This window comes from Epargyreus clarus, unplaced genomic scaffold (genome assembly GCF_041222505.1).
Source record: "Epargyreus clarus isolate Ecla_fem2 unplaced genomic scaffold, WU_Ecla_fem_2.2 ptg000023l, whole genome shotgun sequence".
Classification (NCBI taxonomy): Eukaryota; Metazoa; Arthropoda; class Insecta; order Lepidoptera; family Hesperiidae; genus Epargyreus; species Epargyreus clarus.
In genome coordinates this window covers 9,077,127-9,090,927 of record NW_027332230.1, presented here as the reverse complement: position 1 = coordinate 9,090,927, position 13,801 = coordinate 9,077,127, and the positions used below count along the sequence as shown (strand labels likewise).

Genomic DNA, 13,801 nt, shown 5'->3' with positions numbered 1-13,801 from the left:
ATTGGAGTCCTACCTGACGTCCGACACAGATACGTTATTAAGTAAGCTCCTTCTATCTCTCTTACCACAATCTTCAACTCTTCTGTTGTTATTAGGCAGAAAGAGATGGAGCTGTGGTGCATCCAAAATAGGACACAAAATGTAATTAAATGATTTCCATGAATTTGTCTACGGAAAATTTGTAAGCGTTTCTTCATCAAGAAGATAAGGTAAAATACAAGGACAAAACAACTAAATTAAACCTTAAATAGCTACACGGAAAAGATACGCGAAATTGTAAATATAACTTAGTATTAATATGACACATAATTAAATCTTGAACTGCTATTATATTTAAAGGCGTTAATTACAGGGTCAATCGAATAATTTATTAAAATTTATAAACAATTTTAATAACCAACAGGGTTATTGAAATTTTAAGTAGTGATTTATTTTTACTTGTTTGAAAATCAATCAATTTATTTAAAGGCTTCACACAATTTGCATAAAAAATAGCATTAAATTTTACAAAAGATTAAGAGGATTCTCATCAATTACAGATTTTTACGCCTCTAAGCCGGAATCAGTGCTTCATGCGTATAAAACGTGAGAACGGTGGACAACAGGCTTTCTAACACATCGCAACCGACTGTGCGTCTGGTAGTCTTACAATATATCAACATCACTATCAACCCATTACTGTCCTACTGCTGTGGACGTGCTTTTTACACGCTTTATATTAGCTTCACAGTCAGTAAGTAGAAACACTTTAATATTTTCAAAAGCACCCTACGCGCTTTTACAATTAAATATATCTTTTTTTGTTGTTAATACAATTTTTCATTAAAATTTTTCTAAGTTTATTTTATATTTTTTAGTTTGATTTCTATAAAAGCGTGTACTTTAGTTTTTTTTAACTATATTTATTATTGAAATGAGAAGGATTTGGTCATGGTGAACCATGCTCGCCAAGTATGCTTCACATACCTTTTGAGAACTTTTTTTCGTGTAGCTTTCCTTGCGATGTTTCCCATCTTAAAGCATGTGATGATAAATTTCTAATACGCATTTGTATGCCTAGAATTTGAACCCGGGAACCCCGGCGTGAGAGACCGAAGTTCGAATCACTAGCCTATCACAACTTGCACACATACAACAGACATACATACATACATACAGATACAAAACAATTATGCGGTGTTGTAATAATTTATGACAAACCATAATCTGATCGAGAACATAATAACTCGACGAAACTCGTCTTATCGGGCGGCCTGATTCTGCTCTGGTAGGTACAACATTAAATCGTTTCCATTACTTTAAGTAGATTTCGATGTTTATGTCAAACGTAGCAGCGATAATACGACAATTTATTATATTTATACATTCAATCTAATGGGTCGACGGTTTAAAGTATACTGGTGCTATATTACTATTGGATTACTTTTTATTGGTTTGCCATCTTCATTTTAATTAATTTGAAGGTGAGGAATCCTTCGTGGTTCGATTTCAGAGGCTCTTGCATCATAACAGCAGCATTAAGCGTTTTTGAGTTTGAAGCGAGAGGTAAGGTCGAGAAATTTGCACGAAGTGCTCCAACTTAGTCCTTAGGAGGACTGACGCATCTGTGGCTAACCTAACCTAACCACAGCGACGAGTAGAACTCCAGTCCTACATATTTAGGATTGATTGCGGGTGTCCATGGACAGATTACATGCTAATACGTTTGCTAATTCTATATTTAAAAAGTTAAAAAAAATATAACTCCTCCTTCATTATAATACAATTTTATAATCGGTATGTTGAACTTTATTTAATCTTAAGTAATAATTTACCTAATCAGTAATGGCGGTTCCAATCTTAAAGGTTAAAGTCGAACGTCTACTTAATTAATTACAATTAAGATTAGTTTCAAACAAAGTTCTGAATTGTTTTATTTGTTCAAAGTTATAATAGATGATGCTAAAAATGTTTTTATATTATTATGATGGTGTGTGTAAATATAAAAATCATAACTGTATTAGTAACAACTCATAATTTCTATTTAACTCCGGACCTGCGCAATGCCATACTTACGAGTATACAGGGTGAATTTTTCAAATAGGCCTCCAGGGCGAAATCCTTAACTATAAGGCTTAGCGAAATATGATGAAAGGAATTGAATTTGAAAAATTCACCCTGTATACGCAATCTTAATATTTTCACGTGTATACGTGAAAGATTGTGAGGATGGGTGGACGTTTGTTACTCTTTTACGCAAAAATAACTGAACGGATTTGGATGAAATTTGGATTACAGATAGAGTACGACCAGGATTAACACATGAACGAGGTCCACGCGAACAGAGTCGCGGGAAAAAGCTATTAATGTTCTGAACACACTTTTATTCTACAATGAGTAAATTTCAGTACAATATAACTTTGATACAATGGATGTATTTGAACCTAATTGACCCGATTTCAAAAAAGAGGGTGCGAAATCCGAATATCCAACAGCATCCAAATCATCTAATCTGTTTCACCATCATAATTTGTTGTAATACATTGCACTTACTGTATTCTTTCATATAATTATTGTATAGACATTTTTACATATATATCTTGCCTTCTTTTATACAATACTAGCTGACCCGGCAAACTTTTTACCGCAAAATCAAAATCTATTTATCAAATATATTTCATATAAAATATAGCCTATGTTACTCGTGGATAATGTAGCTTTCGAATGGTGAAAGAATTTTTAAAATCGGTCCAGTAGTTTTTGAGCCTATTCATTACAATCAAACAAACAAAGTTTTCCTCTTTATAATATTAGTATAGATTAAAATTTGAATAAAATTGTAACACTTAAATATGTAAAGCGCTGTAATTAAACTTTATCAGGTATTAAAATATTATACTAGTAGAGACATTTGAATATCAAAGTCTCGCGTGTTAATAATATACTGAAGATTATACAAAACACATTAATATAAATACTCGGTTTTGCATTAATAAAATAGTTTATTCAGGATTAAATCAACATATAAAATCCATAATCTTAAAATAGTGGAAACATCTTCACTATTTCACTATTTTTTGCAATACGGTAGAATACATGATTAGTGTACCTTCTTTATATTATCATAGGTGGGTAAAATATATTAAAACATTTTAAAACGTAGTATTAACATTTTTACGTACAGTAGCATTACCATGAGTTGGCATAGAAACGCCACTATAGAAATGGTAAATAGAAAACTATTGTCATTTTGCTAGTGAATAACATAACTACTATCGTTACGGTATTTCTTGACAACGTCTGTCAAATTAATGACTCATGGGACCGAATTTGTATGGCAATAGATCATAATGACATTCGCTAGCGATTTGATTTCGATAGGTTTTTTACGTATCGAGTTACGTCACTACGGATTTTAGTTTTACGAGTAACCACCAGAGGCGCTCTACAATTTTTCATACATTTATTTTACGCAGTCGCTAGCGAGTAATACTTTAGTAAACTCATGGTAGTCCTACTGAATGGTTTAATGTGTGCATGTTTCGAAAATATAATATTATAAGATGATATTTGTCTGTATGTGCGTATTTAACTCAAGTAGGACTGAAACTTGAATGTAATGCATAATTCCCACATATATTTAATTGATTAGTAATTCTAGAACTAATGCAGATTTTTTCTTATAATATTTAACGTAATATAAGATTGTCTTAAGTGTAACATGTATTTTTGTAATTACTTTGTTCTGTTATTTTGTTTATATCCCGAAAATCGCAAAAACTCTTAAGTAGAGCTGTTATAGAAAAGATAATATCTTTTCTCACACATATTATGTGTGTGCGAATCAAACCCTAACTTAAACCAACTTTAATAAAGAGACATAAGTACTTACTTAGTTAGTTTTTGTGAGAAAAATATTTTATGATAATTTTTGTAAGGTAGGTACCTGTACTTACTTAGACCCATCAAACATATTTTATTTATCTCATGATATACTTATTTACCTAAACGTCGTAATTAATTACCTAAATTATAACATAATTCCTTTAATTAAAATTTACAAAAGGTTAAAAATGAAGAGTCATTGCCATTTAAATTAATTACATTTTAGTAAATACACAGATTAATGCTTAATTTATTCGACAAAGTGCAATTGCATATGATAACCGCGTGACATGGCTTTTCAAAGTTACACCTAAACGGTTTAAAGAGATTGTTGCGGGTTATCATAGGACTCCCTTCAACAAAATACAACCCTAAGATCCCTTTTAATACGATAATATGCCTCTATCTTTCGTCTGCAGTCACACACGCGACCCTCGTGTGCTAATTGAATTTAAGGAATAAAATCCAATCGCCCCGATTCTTTATTATTCAAGATCCAATTTGGATAAGGTCTGATCGGTCCGGGGGAGGGGCCGGAGGGGCAGTCGAGAATAAAATTGGATTTGTCACTCAAAACATAAGACTGTCTGAAAGTTCGCCCAAGAAAGTGTTATATGCAAATGAAAGCAAAGAAACTATTTAAATCAGTACCCACCTAACAAAATTACAATTCAATAACTTAGTTAATTGAATTTAACACAGTTATCTTATAAATTAAACAATACTCTAGATACAAATAATATTTTTTACGATAAGTGCCTAACTGCTTATTTTATTCGTATTTAATGCGTATTTTTACATGTGTTTTATTTAATGTCGCAATTAATAAACATACTTCTTAATAATAAGAAATTTCAATGAAAATAATAGTTTTAATGCTAAAGCCATTTATTATATTTTTTAAGATAATATAATTACAGTATTTTTGATTTTGAACAGATTTGATTTGAAGTAGTTACAGCACTTCTTAAAATTTTATTGGATTTAAACGCCAATATATTATGTAAATATGTATGTAAACTTACTATTAAAGCATACTGTAAACTATGACAGTCGAAACAAGGCATTAAACGTGTACAGTTGAAAAATAGACAAGTAAGTAGCTACGTAGATGAATATAAAACGATCATTGAAAGCACGGAAATTAAATAGCCGCTTATATCCGGCGGTGAAGAGTGCCGGGTGCCGGCGTCAGACTCGCTGAACCCGCTACCGACACTAAACATATCTACTGTTGAAATAAATACACCTATGTAAGCTGGTTATTACTGAAATACTGTTTTATATTAACAATAAGACTATTTTGAAAGTGGTAGAACCCTTTGTGGTTCGACTCCGGCGGCACCACCGCCACACCTATTTCTACCTAATAACAGCAGTGTTAGGCGCTGCTGTGTTCCGTTTTGAAGGGTGTGGTAAGAGAGACAGTCTTTTCCGAGGCGTTCCAGCTTAGTCCTCAGGGGTAGCGGCGCATCTGTGGCCGACCTCAGGTAGGAATATCTAATAATATCTATAATCCTATCTGGGGTTGATTACAGGTGTCCATGGGCGGCAGTAGCCACTTACCATCAGGTGGACTGCATGTTCGTCTGCTACTCCTATATTATAAAAAAAAAAACTTATTATTCCTAACGGATCATAATGCAGAAATTTACGAATAGTAATAGGCTACTTTTGCGCTAATCGCAAAGTACGTAGCTAAAATTTAAGTAGCTAAAACTTGTCGTAATAACCAAACATTGTAGTATCAGAGAGCTCTATTGTTATAGATGAGTCTACCCAACGGATGTTGAATGGTCATTACAGTTCAAACACAAATGGAAGATGTAAAATTGCTCATAAATTCGTTGTTATATTTTTATGTGAGACGTTCGGACGAAATATTTTAGCTTTTTCAAACACATTAATTGACAACGAAATCAGTAGGCAATGCGTGAGATTATGAATATATTTTTATCAAATAACTTGAAGTTATTAGTAATAATTTATAATGACTTTACAAGTTCATTATAAATTATAATCATTTCCTTAATTTTACGACAAAATTATCTTTTTAATTTCATTCATATTCCTCTGATATTAAATATTTCATGGCACAATCAAAATTATAATGGTTCTGATTAATAGACAGCGCATTAAACGGTCATGTTAATTTATCTTCACATATGTTATCAGCTGTAAAATATACAAGTTTAATGAGTGATTGTTATCGAAATACGTGGTTAGGCAACTACCGTTTACGGTAGGGTTGTCATCGACATTTTTTTAATATTTTAAAATCTAATAAATGTATTATTTATATATTTGGCTGTAATATTAAAGAATATTCTAATGCACATACGTTTAAATATGTATATTTATTTTATATTTAGTATAGTATATTTAGTATACATATACGATATAGTATACATAATGAAATTCATATTTCTACTTTTATATTTCGGCATTTTTAATAATATGCCAAAAATAACTTAAAACTGTTATTTTTTTAAATCTTTTAAAAATGTGTACACAAATTACTATTTTAACAACTTAATCCATTTTACTGATTTAAAATAACGATTATCGTCGTCCCATTTAAAGTGTTATCTTTATCGCAATCTCCTAATCACTAGTCATAAATCATAACATGAATTTACGCTACCCATTAAAATACCACTCAGAACAATCAGAAAGTATCTTGATTGCTAGAACTTATTCAATAAGTCCTGAAGTTAGCGCGGGAGTGCGCGTGAGTCGTCTTATGAAAGGAATTTAAACTGGGACAGATTGTTAATGAGCTTAAACGTAATACGCTGTGGGCAGGTGCTCTTGAGAAATCAGGCCCTATTATAAGTAATGACGATGAGTAAACATTTTAGAGGAAAGCGCTCCTGTTAGTGTTGGCGAGCCAATTAGAAGTGTTAGGGGGTACACCCCGGACTCGCACCCCCTCGCCCTCGCTTGTCCAATTAAACTCACGCCCGCCGCCCGACGACGTACTGCCGCCGGAACCGAGTACCTTCACGTAATTGTGTAAGCCACTTCTAAACAAACCTCCACTTTTTTGCACCGCTGCAGATAACAATAGAATCATGTCAGACACCGCAAGAACCCCTCGTTCTCTGTAACTATTGAGTTGTTAATTAAAATTCCACAATTTTATAGCTCGGTATCCACCGAATAACCGTAACCGGTATTCCGAGTGAATAGAGGCTATTTCGTGTCGTTCGAGCGGCGCGATCTGTGCCGATGTTGCTCGTTGTTTAATTACAACAATAGTGGCCCCTAATGAGAGTTTGTGCTAATAAGCGCTGCAGAATGTAATCAACATGCCTCGTCGCTCTAATGAGCCGAGTTCCTGGCAAAAACAAGCAGCGTCGACATTTTACTGAAGATTAATTAGGCGTTCTGCCTATACAGGGAGTCGGTACCGAGCGCACCGGAAACCCTGTATTTCTAACTTGCTCCTGATTAACATGTTGCTTAGTAGGTGGCATACTTTGTACAAATGTCTCGCATGCATTATTAACGATTCCGAGAAAAAGGTACCCTCGAACACAAATCATTAAGTACGAGTACTCGTTAACGTGAAAGCACTTCAACGAGCTTTTAACTAAGTCTAACAAGCAGAAGTCTTCTTTAAGTAATTTCTATTGACAACAAAGTACAGACCTGTAAACGTCGTTAACTTAAATAAGCACGTTTGATTACGTCGTAGCTAGCTACCCCATTAAAACTTAACGAGGGGCAACCCCGAGGAAAATAACTAACCCAATTTCCCTTTGCCGGGAAATCATTAAAAGTCTTAAAAGGGTCTTTTCATATATTTTTTTAGCCCGGAGCGTACGTGCAAATAAACACATTTTTACATACTCGAACAAACAATTCTCCTAACGAGGCGGGAGCGTAACGAGCGCGCACAGGCAACGGTGTCCAGCCTCCGCCCGCGCCTCGCTCTCGCTAATTGGAAGGATACGCCCGGAAATGTGTCTCGTTACACGCTGCCTCGCTGCCGGCTGCCGGCTGCCTCGCTGCCGCTGTGTCGCCGATACCCCGATACCCCAGATACACCTCGGATTTATCACTTCCATACCTCCAAATTGACATCAACCCTCCCGCGTCACGTGCCAGCGCTCACCCGCAACCAATTTGTACACATTTATAATGGAAAACAACCCAAAGCACTTATCTTACCCACGTACGTAGTTATTTGCACGACGTTCGAGTTATCATATAACAAAAACAAAAAACTAACCTCTACCAGCGCGATAATAAATTAGCGATTAGATTTTCCAATTACCCCGTTGTTTGTATTCACTGTTTAATTAATGGATATGTGCTGTATTAGTGTCGGATACAATCTGATTCGAGTCTCGTCGGTAATTACCGACGACTACAAAATACATCGAATTCCGCGTAATTGCTGAGAATATTACGGCAGTGAACTTAATTGTTCTCGACTTAATTAATTAAGCTTTTGTTTCAAACTAACAGCAAAGTGTAGAGTTGGCAATTCTAAATTGGATCTTGTAATTACCTTACCCTCTCTTGTGCAGAAACTGTCTACTTTCAATTATAGGCGAAGCTTAGTTAATGAAATCAATTAAATTGGGACACAATGCGAAGCCATCTCTGTACCTATACATACATAGTAATTGTGTATTATAAACTAATTAATTTTGCTATACTATTCAGAATTTTCAGTTAATAACGCATTGTAAAATAACAACTATATAATTATACATAGAAACTACATCGGCGCAAGCGCATAAGTGATTTGGTTAGTTTCTTATCTTGTGATATTATTAATTGTTTAATTCATTGCTGTCCAGTCTTGTTACATGACATATAATTTGAATATTGTTTTCATAAAAAGATATTCGAAGATAGGTATATAACAAACGGTGCACAATGGTGTCTTTTTTGTTTTGGAACGCAAACCACAAAAATCTACGCAGATTCATATAGTAATTTGTTTGCACATTATTGTTAATTTTTAATCCAAATATGTTCGAATGATTAACCTGTAAATTAAGTTTGATATACCTACGGTTAATTTCTCGCTGGTCAAGTCTAGGAGATTTCAATACCATCAAATTCTTATCGGATATGACAGACATCGATACCTTAATTCGCAAATCAGCCAACTCCACTTTTTGTCAAAATGTTTTTTTTATTTAGTGTGATAGTTAATGGCGTTGAACAAAATCAAAATAAATAAAAAAAAACGTTTTGACAAAAAGTGGAGTTGGCTGATTTGCGAATTAAGGTATCGATATGCAGGTTTCCCCATTTTTTAACTTTTGCTGCTTTAAAAAACATCATAAGCGCGCATGACATGGATTCGCCAGTTGGTTACTCTTAGAATTTATTATAATAATTATTTCAAACAAATTCTTAATTACATTTCCTTTTAGGTTAATTAAACATGGTACCGACGGAACAAAAAATGGTCCAATTAAACAGTATGTATTTACTTTATTATCATTAAATTACTTTAATATAATCCTTATCATTATTACATAATTACTTTGTGTCAAGATTTAATTAATTCAAGTGAACTTTAATTTAATGAGGAACAGATAATAAGTGTAATAACTTGAGTACAACTGTGAATGTAATTATAATTTAAATAATTGCCCTACTGCGTTGAATTCGCTAATGGAGGGTTCCGTACCACCAAGAAATATTTAACAATAATAATGTTAAAATGTCTTTTATATTATAGTTATTAAATTATATAAATACTCTAAAATATTATTGTAATAACGTATCGCTCCTGGATATCCGTTTCCGTTACAAAAACCGCTCATTAGTTTTTATTTTCGCTTTCATAGAGCGCTCAAATAAATAAAACTTACATAAATAGATTTGATATATAAACACTTTGTTGTACAGCTATTTAAATCAGCAACTTAATGAATTACATGTTTGATTTATCCATACATTTATTAAAATAATACTTCGCTTGTAAAGAAATTTTTTATTTCAAACATTTTTTGTCACACCGTACACAGCAAAACAATGTGAATACGGTGTGAGTGAGATAGCACGAGTTGAGCCGCCATCAATGATTCTAATCTTTAATGATATAAGTTTTGTTTCTTTTGTTTTTAATGACAGATGCTGCAATCCACTTAAGAAGTAATAAAGATAGAGTTTATTATTAAGTTTGCCAATTTTTAATTAACTTCCAAAACATATACTTTTTTATTTTAATGTTTTAGACTGTTGCCGCTAACATAGTAATAAATATTAATTAAAGAAGTATTTTCTTTAATTTTTGATACGATGGCGTAATGGATAAATAGAATGAAGCCGCCATATATTATTCATAAGGGCGCAGTTATAATTGACAATAATTAAAACAACGCGGTAGGCCCTGTGATGGTGCATTATTATGCGCGTTCGTGTAAGCGCATACGAAGCTGACTAATTTTTGTTATAATTACAATATTATGTTATGGCATTTTACGTAGGAAGATCATAAGATTTTTATACGGTTTTGAAATAATATCAAGTGAAAAAGCTCATGTGATTTGATATCGCAATATTTGCAATATCGCTAACCCCCAAAATTCACGGTTGTTTCTTGTACAATTTTGGGGCTTGGTGGCAATTTTCAATGGTTTTTCGGTGTTTATCATTATTTTTTAATTCATTGTTTTTTATGATATTGTTTTAGCAATCGGATACGAATTCCATCTGATGGTGGTAACTGCCGCTCATGGACATCTGAAATGATTCACGAATCAATTTGGAATACTCTCTGAAGGCGATCATCGCTGTTACCCCTGAAGACTTACCGCATCCTTTAAACGAGATAGATTAAGAGCTTTATTATTAAACATTTATTTATAACGACATTTATACCATTTACCTATTTTTCGCAAATTGATGACATTTTCAATCAGACAATTAATGTACCCGATCAAATAAAATAGTACATAAAAAGTAATGCACTTTATCAATTCTTTTATAGGCAAAATATCATATATACATACCCTTTTACACAACTTTCCGCTTACAAATCTCTAAAGCAATACACATAGTCAAAATATCATATATGTGTAACCTTTTACAAATAACTTTGCGCTTACAAATCTCTAAAGCAATACACATGCCTAGTATTCGTACACAAATTACGAGTATGTAGGTCGTTACATACCAACCATTATTTTTTCGCTGACAGAGAAGTGCAGTTGAAAAATTCCGACGCAATGTTATCTGTGTAAAAGCCTAAGGGTGAATATACATAGGCCGAATTTGGACACGAAAGGCCTTCATGTGTAATTATTATTTTGCAGTCTATATTTTTCGTGTCGTTTTTATTTTGAGCTGATAAGAATTAGTGTCAAGTCGGGTTTATAACTATTAAACCTTTGTTTATTAACTTGACTATTATATTACATAGAATACATAAGTGATTAAATGTATGTTAGTTTCTATTTTTTTAACAGCATACAATTCTTCTTATAACAATACATACATAACAATAAAATACTACTTATTTAAATTTAAATAAATAAATACTTACCTGGTCTCTTTATACACAAAAAAAACAATTCTAGATCTTGATAGATGTAAGTGAAGAAATAACAAATATGTAATTTGTTTTGTCAGAAATTCAGATATCTGTAAGCACCAACAAAAACATTGGTACTTGCCGAACAAAACATCTTTCTTTTAACAATACACGAAATAACAAACGTGTTTGTTAATTAATCTTCACCCGTGGACACCGCAAAGAAAGCTCGCATTGTTTGTTTATGATTTTCGTTTCCCGTAGGGTTGTCGACGGAATTGTAATAACAAATACATCGTAACTTAAAATTAAGAGAGAATAGTGTAATATTAGCGTATCATTGTGTAAATTACATAATAAAATATGCTGTCTGTTTATACGAAAGTGTTATTAGAAGCAGTGAATTTTAATTGAATATTTATTTTCAAAACGTCCGAAAAAAAATAATTTAACAAATAAATTACATTTTTTCGGACGTCCGAAAAAAAATAGTTTAAGAAATAAATAACATTTTTTCGGACGTTTCGAAAATAAGGCCAGTTTTGTGGATATTGATTTTAGTATTAGTATTAGAGTTTTACATTCTTGACGAAAATAAGAAGAAAAGAACAATTTATTTTATTATATATAAAAATTCTGGTAATTAGGCAAGTAGTGAAAATACGTGATTTTACGGTTAAAGACCTGAAGTAAGTACATACATAATTATATAATGAAAAATATTGTGAGAAGCATTATGTGGAAATTAAGAAAGTCTTATAAGTTATTATTTGTATAATTTACATCAAACAACATGCAAAACGTATTTTAAAAATATAAACATACCTTAACAAAAACACTCCTTGTTGATACTGTGTTCGCGAGTCAGCGGAAATAGTCGATTCTAAGCCTTGTCCTTTGTAACTCACAGCTATCACACAGTAATGTTATTGAAACACTAAACTAAAGTTGTCCACTTTAATCGTCACTTTTCGCAAAATTTATAGCCTTAATCACTTCCCAATAACATAGTTTGTCCGCGATATTTTCGTAAAGACGTAGCACGATAATTTTCGCGGCAATTTCGCTTGGGATTTCGAAAGTATTTTGATCGAGGGACGGAAATGCTAAGTAAATGAGCTCGTGTAAAGTTTGCGGCTCAAGAGCAAAAACCGGTAAGTGCGCTCCCGACGAAGGCCCGCGACGGAATGAGCCGAGTCGACGAGCGGCGGCCGAGTGCAGCCAGCCGGCCGGGTACGGGCCGAACCGCAGGGCGGACGCCGGAACATGGGGTGAAATGGAACAACACTCTAATGTAATGATGGGGTCGGGACGTTTTAATTCACTAATTTGCAAAGTACGCTTTCAAAGCTGTCTTTCAAGTTCAACTGACAACATCGGTTATTAACGAACTTTAATATTCGTTAAGCTATTTTAGTTAAGAAATGAGTTCTTACACCGATTTAGTTAAAGTTTTGTTGCTCTATCATAATTCGTTATACAAATAATGTAGACGCGAATATCTGCAGCACTTTATCGGTAGTGAATTCCGGCCTAAATTCAATTCCACCCCTTTCGGCTTCCTCGTAAGAAACCAATCTTCTTTACATTCCCTCGTCGACAAATTTATACTCTTACGTACGTCGTTCCCGATAGCCGGCGAGTTTAGAGGCACGAGATAGGATCGGGTTATATGCATTATTAAGAAGGTGGTCAGTTGGTAAGCCGCAAAGAAATGGCAAGTGTGTGTAGTGAGGGTGCCACGTCGCTGAGAATTTAATTCCACGGCCCGGCCCTCACCGCCATTGTTCGGTCAGTATTTCATTATGGCTCGAGCTTTTCTATTAATAAATCACTCTTCGCCAGCACCGTTTAATTACGTCCCGGATCCGACCAGCGTCTGATTACACTTTCATCGAACATCTAATTGGTAGTGCAGTCGAGCCATGCAATAAGTGTAACAAAGGAGCTTACATACTCGTTCAGTATTACACAATGTGACATGAGCCCTCGATGGGGAGTTAAATTTTAATTAGCCGCAGTCAAACGTCTAAGTACGGGTGCATTAATGATGATATGTCATTTGAGAATTCTAATATGTAAGACTCTTCAATAACCGTAGCGTTACAGTATATATGACGGTGAGAAAATAGCCCTTTATTTAAAACCTTTAGAATTTTACAAATGTAGAGTTTTTTTAACGCGTGGTCTATTAATTGTGATTAATATTTCCAGAGTGTTTTGTTATCCTTTTTTTGTTATTATTAGACTAAGAATGTTATGTTTTCAAAGAAAAATAACATCCTCGCTATAATATAATGTTATTATTAGTTACATTTATGTTGTACGTAATATAGGTAATTGCATGTTGTACGCTTCTTTTATGGCGGGACGTGTTCCGCCTGCTTAGTTGCTGCGTAATATATATTGCGGAATGAGGCGGATAATATT

The 13,801-nt window shown here is 33.5% G+C and overlaps 1 protein-coding gene across 3 annotated transcripts in view; it reads right to left on the bottom strand.

Moving 5' to 3' along the window:
• The window catches only part of LOC140751475 (LIM domain only protein 3), a 54,963-nt gene extending 42,375 nt beyond the window's left edge, over positions 1-12,588 (bottom strand). Inside the window, exon 1 of one of the 3 annotated variants that reach the window (XM_073085348.1) lies at positions 12,197-12,588. The gene's annotated coding sequence lies outside the window, so the exon portion shown is untranslated. The remainder of the gene's footprint in view (positions 1-12,196) is intronic. The other 2 variants (XM_073085349.1, XM_073085347.1) reach the window with 2 other exon arrangements.
• Positions 12,589-13,801: the final 1,213 nt, after the last annotated feature.